Here is a 15,977-nt window from a genome sequence, read left to right on the forward strand (position 1 = left end):
TCTGTCTCATCAGTGTCCCAACTGCTTAGTGTTTCTTTCACTCTCAGGCTTGGCTTCTGTTTCTGCTGCCACCAGCCTCATGGTACAGGCCCTGGAGGAGCTGAAAAAGCATGTGGATTTTATGGGCCTATGGATTTTTGAAATGTTATGAATGCTGATTTATTATCTTCTCTGCATGTACAAAATGGCCTTCTAAAAACTTCATGGATATATTTACATGGGAATTTCCAACTAAAGAATGTACTGTAATACCAAGAAATTTGTTGCCAATATTGGTTCATTTCCAAGTGATATTGAATCAGGTCTAAGTAAATATTTATAATTTATCTTGAAATGTGACAGACTCATGACACGGTAATTAATTTTACTGTAGGCTGCATTCAGAATGGCTTTGGTAATATATGAGTAGGTGTGTAAAATGTTTATAGGGCTTTCAAAAATAAGCCCAAGGCTTAAATGAAACCTTAATCAGACAACCGAGGAGGAATACAATTGCAATTCTAATTTTGCTGATAGAATTTCTGTGGGAAACAAGGAGTTTCAGAGATTGATATTCATGGCAGAGAACCAGCACACATCATATATTTTATGTACTGCTAAACTATTTGGAAACTTCAAATACATTTACTTTTCAAGAAATGCATGCTTTGAGCAATGGTTACAAAGGAAAGGCTAAATTTAGACAATTGGCTTTGGTTTAGGGCAAATGCAGAGAGGAACAGATACTTCAGAACTCTGCAAGAGGCTAAAGGGTAGTGTCTCATCTGAGGCTTCCGTCTGGGGGTGCTTTTTTTCTCATCCCCACATTTAATCAGTCAACAAATCCTGCATTTTCTACCTTAAAAACATATCCAGAATCTGGCTACGTCTCGCCACCTCCGCTATAACCACATGGTCCACCCCCATCATCTCTCACCTGGGTTACTGTGGAAGCCACTGGCCTGGCCTGCCTGTGTCCAAGCATCCTCCCTTCCCCACGGAGTCTGGCATGATGCCTGTGAGAACACAAGTGAGTTCACATCACTCTTCTATTTCCACTGGCTTCCAGTCCCACTCAGACTCCAAGCCAAATACATAGGGAGCCTACAGGCCGACAGGACTATATAGTCAGGGTTCCCTAGAGGGACAGAACTAATAGGGTATATATATAAAGGGGAGTTTTTAAAGTATTAACTTACACAATCACAAAGTTCCACAATAGGCTGTCTGCAAGCTTGAGGAGCAAGGAGAGCTGGTCCAAATCTCAAAACTGAAGAACTTGGAGTCCGATATTTGAGGGCAGGAAGCATCCAGCACGGGAGAAAGATGTAGGCTGGGAGGCTAGGTCAGTCTCACCTTTTCACGTTTTTCTGCCTGCTTTATATTCACGGGCAGCTGATTAGACTGTGTCCCCAGATTAAGGGTGGATCTGCCTTCCCCAGCCCAGTGACTCAAATGTTAATCTCCTTTGGCAACACCCTCACAGACACACCCAGGATCAATACTTTGCATCCTTCAATCCAATCAAGTTGGCACTCAGTATTAACCGTTACAAGGACCTGGCTCTGCCCTACTCCCAGCTCACTCCTACGTGTCATAGGCACCCTCCTGTCTCAGGCCTTCGCATATTCTCTTCCCTCTGTCTGGAGAGCTCTTCCTCGAGTATCTGCCCCTCTCCATCCCTCTCCTCCTTCAGGTTTTATGCACATGTCACCTTCACCGTGAAATCTCAGCTGACCACCCTTATAACATGTGCAGCCCACTCCCCACCCTGCCATATTCTCCACCCCCTTTTTCTGCTCTACTTTTTTCTTTAGTGCCTATCACTGCCAACACTACATATCTTACTTATTTTATTTAAAATGTAAGCTCTATGAGGAATTTGTGTCTATTTTGTTTACTTCCATATCCCCAGCACCTACAATAATGTCAAGTACATAGTAGGCATAAGAGAAAATACATATTTATTGGATGGACAGACAGGGATTGACATCACTGATGTGTGAGGAACAGGAGTTCTGAGAGAGCAGCCGAGCACCTAGCGGAGGCTCCAGGAAGGACTGCCGAGGCAGTGTGGAGACCTCTGGAATCTCAATGTGGAAGCAGCTGAACGATAAGCCGCTGCCAGGTGAACTAGGAAGGATGCTGTAAAGTTGATCCCAGAATCGCGGGTACAAGGGGAGGGGGAATAATACTATGTGTCTTACATCCTACCCGGGTAACATTCTAATTCCACACAGCTTCCTATGTACAGAACTGAGCCCCCACCCAGTGCCTTTCTCACCCCCAGAGTGGAAAGGGGCCCGTGCAGGCTCAGGACTCTTGGTATTTCTCAGAAGATTAGTTTCTACTATGGAAACTGGCTAGTTCAAAAGCATAAATCAACATGCTGTTTTACAGTTTACAAAGTACTGTTGTATGATATAATAGCAAAATTGCTCAGAGAGCAATTATATTATCTCATGCAGTAATATGTATATTTATTGAGCAATTATCCTGTGCTGTGGGATTTACCTACAGTATCTCCTTTGATTCTCACAGGTTATTATTGTTATCCCCAAGAGTGTATTCATCCAATAACATTTATTGAACATCTACTATTTGTCAGGCACTATGCTATGTATTGATGCTGTAAAACTATATTGGCCTTGTTTCAAGGAACCTACATTTAATGAAGGACAAAAACACAAAAAATCAATTATTGCAGCCCTATCAGCCCAAGGTGATATGTGTTATGGAGGGTGGTGGAGAAGGAAGAGGTATAGCTACATCACAAGATCCACAGGAAAAATGAACTCACAGCCTTTTTTTTTTTTTTTTTTTTTTTAATTACTTTCTGGGCCGGACAAGCTGGCTCATGATTGTAATCCCAGACCTTTGAAAGGCCATGGTAGGAGGAATGCTTAGGCCCATGAATTTGAGACCAGCCTAGGCAACATGGTGAGCTCCTGTCTATTGAAAAAGGAAAGAAATAACCAGGCTTGGTGGTGCACGCTTTAGTTCTAGCTACTGAGGAGGCTGAGGCAAGAGGATCACTTGAGTCTAGGAGTTCGAGGCTGCAGTTAGCTATGATCATGCCGCTGTACTGCACTCCAGCCTGGGTGACTGTAAGATCCTGTCTTGGGAAAAAAAAAAAAATCCTACTTTCTTCTTCCTCAATCATGTAAGTTTCTTTGTTAATTTCCTCCTTTGCCTGATGAATGGACTTTTCCAGAGAAATCAGTTAGTCTACAGACACTATTTTTATTTACAATGACCAGAAATCAGGTTAGGTTAGAGGCTGTCCTGGGGCTGGTTCAAGGGAGGGGTGATGGAAAATCTTGTGTATCACTCCTTTCCCTTTGAGAATCTCTCCAAAGAAGTCTTTGTTGCCATCATGAAAGATTTGAAGTCTCTTTTCAGGGGGGTCAAAACCCCATAAATCTACCCACACACATAGACCCTAAGAGTCTTATAAAGATACTGCCTCTAATATCTCAAAGTAGGGAGTGGGCAGCCCTGAGAATGCAGAATGATATGCTGGGGAAATGGGAAGCAAATATTGGGATGTCTGCTACTAATGTTTTATCTAAAAATGCAAAAGGAATTAAGCTTCACTTAAATTTAACATACAGGTTGATGCATGCATGCTTGCTTGGTCTGTCTGTTGCTCCCATGTCACATACAGACCTCAAGGGGTATCCTGAGGAACACTGAGTGTTACAGTTTGACGAGTCACTCATTGGCTTTCAGAGTATTGTAGCTTATTCGTGCCACTTGAGAGGATAGGCAGATTGGATTATTTAGTCTTGACTAAACAAATCCTCACAAAACAGAGTGGCTTAAGAAGAGCTCTACAAAGACAGGAGTGTGATGATAGCACCCACAATGCAAATGCAAATAAACAACAAGAAAATGGCACTGTCCCTAATTCAAAATCAGCTCATTGTCAGACACATCATGAGGTTAGAAACCATAACAATCTAATCAGATCAGACAAGACATTGACAAAAAAAGTTTAGAAATTATCAAGGGGACAGTGCCTTTTCCTCCATTGGCATTTGTGATAAACCTCATCCTAAGTGTATATTAAGCCTGGAGATATTGGCTAATAATAGAAATGCATCAATACAATAAGATTATAATATAGATAAGTAAATACACTATATTGGAGTGTATGTTCAACATTTTTACTGCTAGGGTTCTATGATTTTTTAAAAATTGAAGGCCTCCGTTTTAGGGACCTAGCACTGCTTTAACAAGTCTCGGACCTTTAAGTTAATATTCACTGTCATTTGGGCAGAACTGAGGTAGCAGGTGGGACTAGACTCTGGAGGTGGGGCTCAGACGCATGACCAAATTGAAGACTACCTAAAACAGGTGCAGTGTGGAAGCACTTCTCCATAAGACATGAAAACCAGTGTGCCATGTCAGCTTACCATTGCCATGGCAACACCCGAAAGTTATCACCCCTTGCTATGGTGACAGCTCCACAGAGGCTACTACCCTCATCCTAGAAATTTCTGCATAAACTGCCTCTTACTTTGCATATAATTGAAAGTGGGTACGAATATGATGGCAGAACTGCCTCTGAGCTGCTACTCTGGACACACTGCCTGTGGGGTAGCCCTGCTTCACTGCTACTGCTGTACACTGCTGCTTCAATAAAAGCTGCTGTTTCACACCACCAGCTCACCTTTGAATTCTTTCCTGGATGAGGCCAAAAACCTTGGGCTAAGCCCCAATTTTGGGGCTTGCCTGTCCTGCATCAGAACCAGGTGGCTAGTGTGTATAGACCTGAGATCAAGAGCTTGTTGCTTATTCACTTACAAGCTGCATTTCTTAAACAACACTGTCCGAATGCTGATGTTCCCTGAAAAGCTGTCCTGCGTGCTGTGAGCCTTTGCAAAAATAAATCGTATTTTATAACAAATAACCATTTTATACTGTACAATAGTGGAAAATACTGAAATGTAGTTCTATAACATCTTTTCTTCATGTTGTGAAATTTAACTTATAAAGTTTCCTGTCACCCATATGTATTATTTTTGTTTGTGTCTTTTCTTAATCTGACAATGATTTTTCTTTTGGTGGAAGAAAATTTGCATAGCTACTCCACATGTAACAGTGTTGCTTGGTGAGTCATGGTCACAGAAATTTTAAGAAATGTTCCTTTAGAGCATGTGAATAAATTTTGCCTCAATCAAATTCTTTTTCCTGCAGCCTCCCCTGCTGGGCTCCCTTCCTTGACCTCTGAGCCTGCTGCTTGCCTTGACCCCAAGTTCAGAGGCTCCCAATGACCTGGCCCTTTGCTGTCTTTGTAAGGCCAAGCCTAGGGATGAGCCTCTTCCTCACAGGTTAGGGGCTTTCACCACCACCTCTGGGTCTCAGAAAGTGAGAAGTGAGAACAGACCTCTGAGAATGGGCACCCCTGGGACCTTGTGAACAGGTGCTGCTTAGTTCCTAGAGGAATTCAGAGGGAGAACTGCGTGGCGGGCTGCCAGCTCCTTGCCTCAAGATGCATCTTTCCAGGGTGGTGGGCAGTTCAGCGGCGAGTCGCTCAAACCGGGCTCTGCTGTTTGGACCGTTACTTAGCTTCATTGGATGTCCATTTTCTCATTTGTAAAATGAGGATAATAATAATGCCCACTTCTTGGACTTCTTGAAAATGAAATGAGAATCCTCTAGTCCAATGCACTTGGCCTGATACATAGCAAGTCGTCAAAAAATGTGAGCTACTGTTATTATCAGGCATTATTTACTTATATTCAGTCCCCAGCTGAATAATTGGAGAGAACTTCATGGCTAATGTAAAATTGGACTTTGACCACACCTACTTAGAGGGTTGACACTTCTCCCTCCAGAAAATAACAGGACCTGGTACAATTTATTCTAAGTAGAACAACTTAAATATAGTTTATAGAAATGGGATTTGAGAGCAGACAGATTTGGACTCAAACACCAGCTCTGTCACATGTTGCCATGATCTTGGGCAAGTCACTTAGCTGTTGTGGGCCTCATCTGTGCAGTGGGTATTTACACAGTAATACCGAGTTGTGAGAACATGATGTAAGCATAGGATTCAGGAGAGTGCCTGGCACTTAGTGGGATCTCAGTATCTTGTCCCTCTCCCCTTTTCTTAATAGCCACAATAGACATTGATAGGAGAATTAACATTTGCTTAATGCCTACTGTGTGCCATGTACTGGTTAGGATTTTATAATCTTACATAATCTCCTGTATTCATTAAAATGATGTAAAGTATATATTAATAACACAATTTTGTGGATGAAAGAACTAAGTTCAGAAAATTTAAGACCTTTTTTAAAGTCAATAACTTGACTGCAAAAGTCCATGTTATTCCTCCTTCCCACTGGCTGCACCATCTCAGATCTCTGGACCAGCAAACACTATACACTATTCTCCTCTAAAGGAGAATACCTAGTTTCACCTCTAGTTCCAAATGTTGGTAATTAAACCAGAACCAGCATGAAGGAGTTGTTGTTTGGAACTTTTACCATAAGCTTGCAAGACACTTAATGTTACCATCACAGCCCCTGGTAAGGGGAATATGGTTTGTTTCCCTCCAACCCCTAATTACTGTGACTTCCAAGACATACTCATCCTTGCCAAAGCTTCTCTCTAACTCTCCTCTTATCAACACAGTGATGGCTCTGTCTAGTTGATCCCTTAGGGGTGGAAGATAGGGGCACAGAACCTTGCTGTCAGGACTTTAGACAATGGTTCACAGGCTATCATTGATGAAAGTTCAGTTGGCAATCCAGGGCAGTCTTCATCAAGTAGAAAGATGGAAAGGTAGAGCTCTGTAATAACCACTAGCTATTAAATTTGACCACCATCTGAAATTGATAATCCCAGACTAGCTGGATCAGTTATGGTCAACTAAAATTTATGTCACGGAGGAGCCCCTGGGAATGGTGCACGGCAGCAGGTGTGGGAAGGTGATGAGCACAGGACCACACTGGAACCCAGGCAGGTCGTTCCACACTCCCAGCATGGTTGCAAGACAGAAGCCCCAGACAATGTCTTTTCAAAAATAAAGATACCTTTATTTTCTTCTGATTTTAAAATAAGGCATGCATATCATTATTATTTTTAAAAATCAGACAATGTGAAAAGGCTTAAAGAAGGAAATGAAAATTCCACTCTTAATTCTGCCACTTGGTGATAACATTCCGTGTAAATCCCTCCAGACTTTTTTCTGTTCTAGCCCCCCACAATTGTTCTGAAAAAAAAGCAACCTTTCCAAAAGAATATAGATTGATGTTGCTATATTTAATGGAATTATGATATTCCATTATACAGATGTGCCATTCTATTATAGAGATTCCATTATAGAGGTGTAATATTAAATATAGCCATTCTTTTCTTTTAAATTGTTTCCAATTTGTCATTATTATAAACAAAGCTGTAACAAACTTCCGGTACATTTTTGGTATTTCATCCTGTGGTTAATCCTGACACTGAAATTCCACAAGATTTCAGGAATCTCAATATCACTTATGCATAAATACTTAATAAATTATGGCTGAAATATTCATTTATTCACTCATTCACTCAATATATATACACACGTGTGTGTATATATATATATATACACACACATATTGGGTGACCATGATGTTCCAGACACAAACCTATGTTCTGTGGATATGCAGTGAATAAAACAGGCAAACTCTCTGCCTCAGAACACTCACATTTAAAGAGGGGAGACAAATGATGAAATAAATGACAGTGTGTTAGAAGGTTGCAAATGTTAAGGAGAAAAATGAGGCAGAAAAATGTGGTTTTCTCTTATAGTCATTCAGTATTTGTTCCCTGTTCTCTGTCATCATCATGCTATTTAGTTTAATTCACTAAATTCCTGTTAAGTCCCTATGCTGTGCCATAAACTGTGCTAAGTATTGGGAATGGGGTGGAGAGTTGTGTGGAATATGCGCCCTAGCATGGACAAGCCCACATGTCATCATTTTCTTGCTCGTGACTTCACCATTTCATATGTGTATATTTTGTCTTCACAACTACATTAAAAGGTCTTAGAGGGCAGGAATCCATCCACATTCTTTGTGTTCTTCTGAGCTTTTAGTATAATATTTTTGTACAGAGTTAGTGTTCAATAAATGCTTGTTCCATGCTTGTGACATAGAAATAATGCAAGTGGTTTTGAGAGATGGAAAACTGGGTTCTGATAAGCCAAGAAGTGGGTAAAAAAAAAAAAAAGCACTGATTAATACCCAAGGTTAATGAGAAAGCTATTTAGCTCATAGAATTGGCATTTAAAAAAACTCATTCTAAATCATGTGCCATCTAATCAGATATGGTGATATAAGTATAGTAAATATAGTAATTTTAGCAAATGTTGTGTAAATCTGGCTGAATAAGTAATACTTTTTTTTTTTTTTTTTTTTTTAATAGAAAAACACAAACCAAGCAGAGAAGCATGCTGGGTTTTCAGCTGGCTCTGTGTGGCTCATTTACACTGCACCCACATCCTACTAACACACACCCAACTCTGCCTGCAGGGGGAGCTCCAGCACTCATTTGAGTCCCAAGGCCTTAGTTGCAAGGGACTGTCAACCCTCCCAGCAGTATCCGGTTTTGAACTCTCTCCCATCATCCTGGCTAGCAACCAGCTGTTTCATCTGCCATTAAAAACAACAATAACAACAACAACAACAAAATATTTGCTATTCAAATGTAGGTAACTCTAAAAGTATGAAGTAGTTCAGAGTAAGACTTCGGCTTTAGAGCGATCATGATTGAATACCTAATATTTGTCAGGGATTGTGTCCTGCATGTTACATATATTATTTCTAACTCTCAAAACAAACTTGCAAGAGGGGTCCTATTATCCTCACTATTACCTTATGCAGACAAGGACTCTGCAGCTGAGAGAGGTTAAGGAACTTGCCTGAGGTCACAGTGTCAGTGGTGGAGGCAGGTCTGCCTAAATTAGGGCCTAAGCACTTCTACCTTGCACTTTGCTCTCTGTAGCTGCCCTTATTTACCTGTTTATTACTTGTTACTATCATCATTATCATCAGATTACTGTTATAGTTGATGTCTTTCTGGCAAAGGCAGTGCAGTTTTTTGTGTGTGTGTGACCTGGGCACACTTTGTTTTTTGACACCGTGCCTTGCTCTGTTGTCGAGGCTGGAGTGCAGTGGTGGGATCACAGCTCACTGTAGCCTTCACCTCCCCAGGCTCAGGTGATCCTCCAGCTCCCTGGGCTCAGGTGATCCTCCTGCTCCCTGGGCTCAGGTGATCCTCCCACTTCAGCCTCCCGAGTAGCTGGGACTACAGGCGCATGCCACTACACCTGGCTAATTTTTTGTAGAGATGGGATTTCGCCACGTTGCCCAGGCTGGTCTCAAACTCCTGGGCTCAAGCTATTCTTGCAACCCCCGAGATATGGTTTGGCTGTGTCGCCACCCAAATCTCATCTTGAATTATAGCTTCCATAATCCCCTTGTTGTGGGAGATAATTGAATCATGGGGGCGGTTTCCCCCAAACTGTTCTCGTGGTAGTAAGTCTCACAAGATCTGATGGTTTTATAAGGGGTTTCCTCTTTCACTTGGCTCTCATTCTATCTTGCCTGCTGCCATATAAGATGTGCCTTTCACCTTCTGCCGTGATTGTGAGGCCTCCCCAGCCACGTGGATCTGTGAGTCCATTAAACCTCTTTTTCTTTATAAATTACCCAGTCTTGTGTATGTCTTTATCAGCAGTGCAAGAACAGACTAAAACACCTGCCTTGGCCTCCCAAAATGCTGGGATTATAGGAGTGAAACACCGCACCTGGCCTGTTTTTTAATTTTAAGACTAGTTTTTTAAAGAGTAGTTTTAGGTTCACAGCAAAACTGAGAGGAAGGCTCAGAGATATCCCATACCTTCTTCCCCGAAACATGCACAGCCTCCCCCATTATCAACATCCCCCACCAGAGTACACCCTGTACAGAGTACACCAGAGTACACTGTCATATTGTTATCACCTAGTGTTCATAGTTTATATTAGAGTTTACTCTTGGTGTTGTACATTCTATGGGTTTGGACAAACGCATAATGACATGTACCCACCATTATAATATCATACAGAATGGTTTCACAGCCCTAAAAATTATCTGTGCTCCACCTATTCATCCCTCCCTCCCTGTAACCCCTAGCAACCACTTTTTTTTTAACTGTTTCCATAGTTTTGCCTTTTCCAGACTGTTATATAGTTGGGAATTGTACAGTATGTGTAGTCTTTTCAGATTGACTTCTTTCACTTAGTCATATACACTTAAATTTACCCATGTCTTTTCATGGCTTGATAGCTCATTTATTTTTAGCCTTGAATAATATTTCATTTTCTCGATGTACCACAGTCTATTTATCCACTCACCTACTGAAGGACAGCTTTTGACAACTGCAAATAAAGCTGCTATATACATCTGTGTGCGGGATTTTGTGTGGACGTAAGTTTTCAACTCCTTCAAGTAAATACCAGGAAGTATGACTGCTGGATTGTACAGGAGGATTATGTGATAGGTATGTAGTGGTATTTCATTGTTTTAATTTACATTTCCCAGTAACATATAATGTGGAGCATTGTTTTATATGCCTATTTGCTATCTGTATGTGTTCTTTGGTGAGGCATCTGTTAAGGTCTGTGGCCCACTTTTTTCATTTCTTTTTTTTTTTTTGGTAGAGACAGGTTCTTGCTCTGTCACCCCACAGAGGGAATGCAGTGGCACCATCGTAGCTCACCGAAGCCTTGAAGCCTCAATCTCCAGGGCTCAAGTGAGCCTCTTGCCTCAGCCTCCCAAGTAGCTGGGACTATAAGTGCATGCCACCACTTGTGAATCAAGTCCTTGCCCTAGCTAGGACTTCAAATACAATGTTGAAAATGAGTAGTGAGAGGAAACATCCTTGCCTTGTTCTTTATCTTATTTGGAAAGCTTCTAGTTGTCACCGTTAAGTATGATGTTAGCTATAGCTTTTCGTAGATATTTTTTTTTTATCTATCTGAGGCAGTTCCCCTTGATATCAGGGGACTTGCCCCGATAATCACGTAGGTTCTTTTCTATTTTCCTAAGCATCGGCTGGCTTGAGAAATAAAAGGACAGAGTACAAAAGAGAGAAATTTTAAAGCTGGGCGTCCAGGGGAGACATCACACATTGGGTGAAAGAAGAGAAATATGGCTCTGTTCTGCCCGGCTCACCGGCAGTCAGAGTTTAAGGTTATCTCTCTTATTCCCTGAACAACTGCTGTTATCCTGTTCTTTTTTCAGGGTGCCCACATTTCATATTGCTCAAACACACATGCTGTACAATTTTTGTAGTTAACGCAATTATTACAGGGTCCTGGAACGATATACATCCCCCTCAACTGACAGGATTAAGAGATTAAAGTAAAGACAGGCATAGGAAATCACAAGGGTATTGACTGGGGAAGTGATAAGTGTCCATGAAATCTTTACAGTTTATGTTTAGAGATTGCAGTAAAGACAGGCGTAAGAAATTACAAAAGTATTAATTTGGGGAACTAATAAATGTCCATAAAATCTTCACAATCCATGTTCTTCTGCCATGGCTTCAGCCGGTCCCTCCGTTTGGGGTCCCTGACTTCCCGCAACACCTTTATTCTTAGTTTGCCGAGAGGTTTTACCATGAATTGGTTTGGGTTTTGTCAAATGCTTTTTTTACATCTACTGATAAGATCGTGTAATTTTTCTTCTTTAACCTGTTGATACAATGGATTACAGTAATTGATTTTTGAATGTCGAACCAGCCTGTATACCCGGGATAAATCTCACTTGGTTGTGGTGTATAATTATTTTTATACATTGTTGGAATTAACTTGCTGATGTTTTGTTGAAGATTTTTGCATTTATATTCATGAGAGATATTGATATGTAGTTTTCTGGTTTTGCAATGTCTTTATCTAGTTTTGGTGTTAGGGTGATGCTGGCCTCATAGATTGAGTTAGGAAGTATTCCCTCTGCTTCTATCTTCTGAAAGAGATTGTTCAGAATTGATATCATTTCTCCTTTAAAATGTCTGGTAGAATTCATGAGTAAACCCATCTGCACCAGATGCTTTCTGTTTTGGAAGGCTAATAATTATTGACTCAATTTGTTTAATAGATATAGGCCTATTCAGACTGTCTATTTTTCCTTGTATGAATTTTGGCAGATTGTGCCTTTCAAGGAATTTATCTATTTCATCTAGGTTATCAAATTTATGGGCACAGAGTTGTTCATAGTATTCCTTTATTATCCTTTTAATGGCCATAGGATCTGTAGTGATGTGCCCTCTTTCATTTCTGGCATTTGTCCTTTCTCTTTTTTTCTTAGTCTGGCCAGAGACTTATTGATTTTATTTATCTTGATCCTTTCAAAGAACAAGGTTTTGATTTCATTAACTTTCTCTACTGATTTTCTATTTTCTATTTCATTGATTTCTGCTCTACTATTTATTTCTTTCCTTCTGCTTACTTTGAATTTAATTTGCTCCTCTTTTTCTGGTTTCCTAAGGTGGAAGCTCAGATGATCTATTTTAGATCTTTCTTCTTTCTAATGCATGCATTTGATGCTATAAATTTTCCTCTAAACACTGCTTTCATGTGTTTTCATCTTAACTTAGCTAAAAATATTTTTAAATTTCTCTTGAGATTTCTTCGTTGACCCATGTGTTATTTAGAACTGTGTTGTTTAGGGACTCTTCCTGTGGATGCAGGCACCATGTCCTTGACTGCCCTCCTCTGCTGCAATCACATTTCTGGTAGGCAGTGGATCAGGGAAGCACCAGCAGCTGTGAACCATGTGGAGAAACACTACTGGCCAAGCATGCCCTCCTTGACTGTGGGACAAGAGTACAGCAGTGCTGAGGTGCACTTGGCAGAGCCCTTTGAGGCCGTGAAGTCGGCCAACATTTCCAAGTTGCCTCTGTATAGATAGATTTGTTGTAAACCAGCTCAGTCATCTCAGTGTCAACAAGAAGTTGTCATCTTCTTGTTGAATCATCAACACCTTGATGGTCACCTTGAATCATCACTCCTTGATTTTATGGATCATGGGGTTGCCATGTCTTTACCTGGTCTGGTGCTGAAAAACTGTAACCTCTATAAAAATGTGAGGCTTTGGACCAGAGTCTTATTAAAACAAGCGTGAGCATAGTGGTCTGCATATGGAATATCTAGGGCTCTAAACAGATGAATACTTAAAAGTATAATTACTGTCCTATTGTTTTTCATTTCTTTACCCTGATAGGAAGATATCAGGGATTTCCTGGGTCACAGATGATATAAAACACATTTTGGATGAAAGCTGCAATAAAGCTACTAACTATAATTTGGGATTTTTTTTAAGTATGAGATACTCAATGGGGGCTTTATCATGCATTAGTTTGCTTATCTTCTGTCAAGAATAACTGGCTAAACTTAAATGGAAATGTGAGGTTTTTCAGTTACACATTCTCCTAAAAATAGCATTTTCTTCTGGGATTTGACTACTAAATGAAGACATTTAAATGAAGTAAAGGTTATTTATCATAACTTTAAAAAAGTGTGCTGCTTAATCTCCATATATTTGGGGATTTTCCAGAGATCTTTCTATTACTGATTTCTAGTTTAATTCCACTGTGATCTTAGAGCAGGCATTGCATGATTTCTATTCTTTTACATTTGTTAAGTTGTGTTTTATGACCTAGATTGTGGTCTGTCTTGGTGAGTGTTCCAGGTGAGTTTGAGAAGAATGTGTATTCTGCTGTTGTTGGATGTAGTCATCTGAGTAGTCTGAGGATGGTCATTATATCCAGTTGATTGGTGGTATTTTTGCTGTTGTTGTTGTTTCTAGAGAGAGGGTCTCACTCTGTCACCCAGGCTGGAGTGCAGTGTTGTGTTCATAGCTCACTGTAGCCTTGAACTCCTGGGATCAAGGGATCCTCCTGCCTTAGCCTCCCAAAATGCTGGGGTTACAGGTGATGGTATTGTTGAATTCAACTATGTCTTTATTGATTTTCTGCCTGCTAGTTATGTTCATTCCTGATAGACGGGTGTTGAAATCTCCAATTATAATACTAGATTCATCCATTTCTCCTTGCAATTCTGTCAGTTTTTGCCTCATGTAGTTGGATACTGTTGTTAGGCACACACACATTAACAATTGTATGCCTTCTAGGAAAATCTACCTCTTTATCATTATATAATGCCCTTCTTTATCACTGATAACTTTTCTTGCTTTGAAGTCTGCTATAACTGAACTTAATATAGTTACTCCTGATTTCTTTTGACTTATGTTATCATGATAGAGGATGGGTTCTCCATCCATTTACTTTTAATCTACAATCATCTTTATATTTAAAGTGGGTTTCTTGTAAAAAAAAAAATATAGTTGGATGGGGTTTTTTGATCCATTCTGATAATCTCTGTCTTTTAATTGGTGCATTTAGACCATCAATGTTTAACATGATGATTGATATAGTTGCATTAATATCTAAGATATTTATTCCTGTTTTCTTTTTGTTGCTCTTGTTCTTTGTTCCTCTTTTTGTTGTCCACTCTTTTTCTGTCTTTTGGGGTTGTAACTGACCTTCTTACGTGATTGTATCTTCTTTCTTAGTGTATTAGTATGCAGTCATGTGCCACATAATGATGTTTTGGTCAATGACAGACTGCATATATGACAGTGGTCCCATAAGATTATAATACTGCATTTTTACTGTACCTTTGCTTTGTTTAGATGTGTTTAGATATACAAAACTTACCACCATGTTACAATTGCCTACAGTATTCAGTCACATGCTGTGCAGGTTTGTAGCCTAGATAACCAAATAACTCTAACTCCTTCCCCCAATCCCTTGAATCATTGTTGTCATTCATTTCATTTCATCATACAAGCATAATGAGCATATATGCATAGGCATACATAATCAAATACATTGTTGCTATTAATATTTTGAACAAACTGTTATGTGTTAGGTCAATTAAGAATAAGAGAAATAGGTTGCGCACAGTGGCTCACAGCTGTAATCCCAGCACTTTGGAAGGCCGAGGCAGGTGGACTGCTTGAGCCCATGAATTCAAGACCAGCATGGGCAACATGGCAAAATGCCATCTTTACAAAAAGTACAAAATTAGCCTGGTGTGGTGGTGTGTGCCTGTAGTCCCAGCTACTCGGGAACCTGAGGTGGGAGGATCACCTGAGCCCAGAAGTTTGAGGCTGCAGTGAGCTGAGATTGTCCCACTGCAAAAAAAAAATAAAAATAAAAATAAAAGTTTTTATTTTATCTTCATTCATTCCTTCTTCAGTGCTCTTTCTTTATGTAGATCCAGGTTTCTGACTTACATTATTTTCTTTCTCTCCAAGGAACTTCTTTCAACATTTATTGCAAGGCAAATCTATGGCAACAAATTCCCTCAATTTTTGTTTGTCTGAGAAAGCCTTTATTTCTCCTTCACTTTTGAAGGATAATTTCACAGAGTACAGAATTCTAGGTTGGTGGGTGTTTTTCTCTCGACACTTCAAATATTTCACTCCTCTCTTCTTGCTTGCATGGCTTCTGAGAAGTTGCATGCAATCCTTATCCTTGCTTCTCTGTAAGGAAGGTGTGTTTTTCTCTGATTTCTTTGAGGAGTTTTTCTTTATGTTTGATTTTCTGTAGTGTAAGAATAATATACCTGGAAATTGTGGTGGCTTTTTTTTTGGCTCTGTTTTATGGCATTTATCCTGTTTGATATTCTCTCAGCTTCCTGGATCTGTGGTTTGGTATCTGACATTAATTTGGGGGAAAATTCTCAGTCATTATTATTTTAAATAATAACGTCCTTTCTGTCCCTTTCTCTCTCTTTCCCATTATGTGTATTTCCATTATGTATATTTATACCTTTTGTATTTGTCCCATAGTTCTTAGATATTCTGCTCTGATTTTTGTCAGTATTTGTTGTCTTTGCATTTCAGTTTAGGAGTTTTCTTTTTTTTTTTTTTTTTTTTTAATTATACTTTAGGGTTTTAGG

The sequence above is a fragment of the Hylobates moloch genome, unplaced genomic scaffold, assembly GCF_009828535.3.
Source record: "Hylobates moloch isolate HMO894 unplaced genomic scaffold, HMol_V3 SCAFFOLD_5, whole genome shotgun sequence".
NCBI lineage: Eukaryota > Metazoa > Chordata > Mammalia > Primates > Hylobatidae > Hylobates > Hylobates moloch.